The sequence below is a fragment of the Centruroides vittatus genome, unplaced genomic scaffold (genome assembly GCF_030686945.1).
Source record: "Centruroides vittatus isolate TY-2023 unplaced genomic scaffold, ASM3068694v2 scaffold_1015, whole genome shotgun sequence".
Lineage (NCBI taxonomy): Eukaryota > Metazoa > Arthropoda > Arachnida > Scorpiones > Buthidae > Centruroides > Centruroides vittatus.
The window spans coordinates 2,590,303-2,594,592 of NW_027122666.1; positions in this window are offsets into that span (position 1 = coordinate 2,590,303).

The following is a 4,290-nucleotide window of genomic DNA, read 5'->3' on the forward strand; positions in this document are numbered from 1 at the left end:
ACTAATTTCCAGATAATGAACTCAAACGATGAAATGTAATGAATGAGAAATTAAGTGTTTAAAAGTGAATTAATATTTTACATATTTAAATTTGATATAAATTATATAAAGCATGGATAATATTTATTGTAATATTTTATTGTTGTGTTTTTAATTCGTTAATTACTTTTGCAAGTCTTAAAGTAAGAGAATAAATCTCATTTTTTATCCTTCTCGTTGGTACTTTAGCAACCAAAAAAAAACTTTTTTTTTGTAAGAGGGAGAAAAAGGAGAAAGTTGTATTAAGAATAAAGCCTTGTCTTGAAGCTTAAATTACAAGTAACATCTCTTAATTATCTGCTTTCATAGAAATTATTTCAGATATTAAATAATTATTTTTAAGTTGCTAAATTTATGTTCAAAAATATTCTCACTGATCAATAGAATCAATGAAGAATTTTTAATATAATATTGCTATTATACTTTTCTAGAAGATAGTTTATTTTATAGCTAAAACGATTTTATAAATACAAAAAGAAAAATAAGGAAATATTTGTTTTTGTGTATAGTTTTGCTTTTTTTTTATATATATATTAATACAAACAATATACTCTAATACTACTATATGTTATCTATAAATCAAGAAACTACACACACTGATATGATAAAACTGGTTCATAAGTTCAAAACAGTTCCAAAATTAAAACCTTTTAAGGATCTAGTATTGATTCTGCAACATACTTTTGAATCATCTGTAAATATTTATTAATTTTTTACATACAGTAAAAACTGCATATCGTAGATAAATAAACTATTTATGGTAAAAAAATGAATATATCAACTATTGATATTTTAAAATTTAGTTATGTTTTGAAGAGATTCAGGTCATTTTAGATTCTCTTTTATTAAATTAATCACGCGAAGAAATTAGTCATGTGAAGAAACTAACGTAGAAGGACCGATACAATTTCAATTAAAAGGAATAAAATATCAATATTTGTATGCCGATATTATTAGAACTTCGAATATTTTCTGCTTGAAAAACTTCATAATTACGTTATTAGTCATTCCTTATAACTAAAATGAAACTTAACTTTTTATTATTGTCGTTACTAGAAATATGAATCATATTTAGAAAACAAGAATGACAATATAACTGGAACATATGAGAAAAAAAAATATTCAAACTCTATGAATGTGAGGAAATTAATTTCACGAATATTTTAGCATCTAAATTATGATGTACAGTATTTAAAAGATGCTTTTCATGTATAGGCCTACTCTCTATCAAGATAAAGTAAGCATAAATTGATTTTATTTTTTATTATAGCGTAAAATTTTATAAATTACAACACAAAATAAAAGTCTTTCATAAAACATAAACAAGTTGTAATGCTAAGTAATTGCTTAATCATTCCTCCTCATTATTTCTGAACTAATGAGAAATTAAACAAAAGAAAGTACTAATAAATCTACAAATTCACGAAGTTGAAAGTAATTATTAATGTAATTCGAATTATGATATTGCACGTAAAGTTTGTTCGACTCACGATTACTGCAATTATAAAAGTATTTTTAAACTACAAGAAAAATTATCTCGTATTCTTCCTGTGTTGTCATTAAAACATTTCAAGCATATTATAATAATGTTTACAGCATTGGAAATATTTAAAATTACATATCATGCGAATTTATTTAATAAATCAAAACAATTTGCTATAAATATAATATGATAATACACGGATGATCTTAGTATATTGTCTTAAATACATCCTAGCATCACTCATACTTTAATCCTTCTGTATTAAATTTAAAAAAAAAATTAAACATTAAAATTTCAGAGCTTATATATACATATAGAAGATTTAAGATTTATCAGTAAATAATTAATAAAAACACAAAAGATTTAAGATAATTTTGAATTGAAACTGAAGCTTTTCTTTCTTCCTGGCCACACTATCAAATATATTTGAATATGTGATCACCATAAAGCTTTCTTTACAATATGTTTTAATTAATGCAAAACGGTATGATCTATTATAAACATGGATATAACATCAAGCAACAGGAATAACAATAAATAAACGAGACGTGATGCGAAGAATCTAACGTGACACGATCCATTGAATGTGCAATCAAGCGACATGGAAGATGCGATGGGACGACGCAAACGAGAGACAAAAATGATAAACACTTCCGTTTCCTGTATTCAAGTATTTTGATAAATCAATATATCTATAACAAAAATTTGAGGGCAAAAATTGTTTACGTTCATAACCACAAAAGGCGATTTATTAGATAATTAATCACAGATAAGTCTATACAAAACTTACAAATTTCAAAATTAGTTAAATTAGATATTTTATAACTTCATAATGGCCGTATTCTTGGCATCGATAACTATCTAAATTTCAGGAAAACTCTATATTTATCCATTTATTATAAACATACTTGTTTAAATTTCCTATTTATCACGCCTACATAGATTTTATATGAAAAAGTATTGTCTGTAACTGATGTGTTTTAAGGATATTACGATACGAATATGAACTTAAAACTTTTCTTGTTGCATAGATTTGGATAAGTATTATTGTTTTAAACATCCCGTAATACAGCAAGGATTATTCATGTTATTAATTAAATAAGCGATGGTTTCAATCTTATACAGTATATAAGTATGTCAATGCACACGTCTATACAAAAGGTTATAATGAAGTGAGTGAAGTATGTGGATAACGTCTCGATACGGTCACTTAAGATGTAAATGAGTATGAGTGTACTGTTTCTACTAAATCATCAAAATAAAAACGACTTTCAAGTAACACTTATAACGCCTACATCAAACTTCATACTTATTTATTTATTATTATTCTCCAATTCTTTTGTAATTATTAACTGATTAAAAAATATAGTTTTCCCATGAATAAAATAGGATTTTTCTTGCTGATAAAATATCCTTGAAAAACATAGTTTGTGCTCATTGCAGGAATAATGAAACTAGCAAACAAACAGAAAAGTATTTAATACATAATTCCTTTTAAGTAATTATATATTACTGCGAATTACGTATATTTAGCATAATTATCATTACATCTTATGTATTACATATTTTATACCTTTTCTTTTTTATATTTTAGATTCTAAAACATCCCGAAGTCCCAACTTATTATATATAAGTTTGCAATAATTGTTTTCAAATAATGGTATAAAGTTAGGAGAAAATAATAGGTAAGATTATAATTTTAATATATTTTTAAAAATTAAAAAAAACAATCGCATTTATTGGTCATGTTTTTCGAGATTTGGGATGGAGGTAGGCGAAGTATACATACATTTACTGCATATTTATACAGTGTTTATAGGGTCCTAATTCAATTAAAAAATAAATTTTCTTGATTTTTTTTCGTTTTAATTCTTTGTTATTTATAAATTAAAAATAAAATTAAGTTCATTCTTGTCAGGAAAAAAATATATTGTACTTTGTTTTTAGCAACGAAGACCAGAAATACATTGTTTCAATTGCTATTTTTGTCTATAATTAACAAAACTAAATTTTTTTAAACGATCTTCAACAATTTTTAATTAAATGTGTTAACGATTTTTATTTCTAATGTTTAACCTTCAAATAACTACAGTTCTTGTAAATATAAATAAAAAATAAATAAAAAATAAACTTCACTAAAGCATAAAACAGAAATCTAAATAACCTAGTTTCTATTTTTTAAAGCATTCTATTTTAGAATCTCGTGATTACAGTTGCTTTATAACACGATAATTTGTTTATTGTTAAATGTTTCTTTATTTTGCAGTTTACAAAACACAACACAATAATATATATATATTTTTATATATAAAGTAAAGATAACTGAATAATATTTTAAAAGAGTGCTCATAGTATGAGCTGAATAAGATATCAGATGTTATTTTGTTTACTTTTAGTGTACTTTCTACACGATAATATAGAAAGTACACTGAAAAGTACACCTTAGAAAGTACACATACATATATAGCCTACAGTATGTGTATGTACATGTTTTAAATCTTTCTTTCATCGTACTTTCTATATTATCACTATACACCTAAAGTAAACTAAAAGTGTACTTTTAGTGTACTTTCTATACCTGTAGTACACTAAAAGTGTACTTTAGTGTAATATTTGATATATTCAGCTCATGTTATGAGCATTCTTTTGAAATATTATTCAGTTATTTTCACTTCTATATAAAATATAGATTAGTCCTGATAAATAAATCTCGCCACTATTAAATTTTGTTTTTAGTAAACTGTTTTTTATATATAAAAACAGAGTGA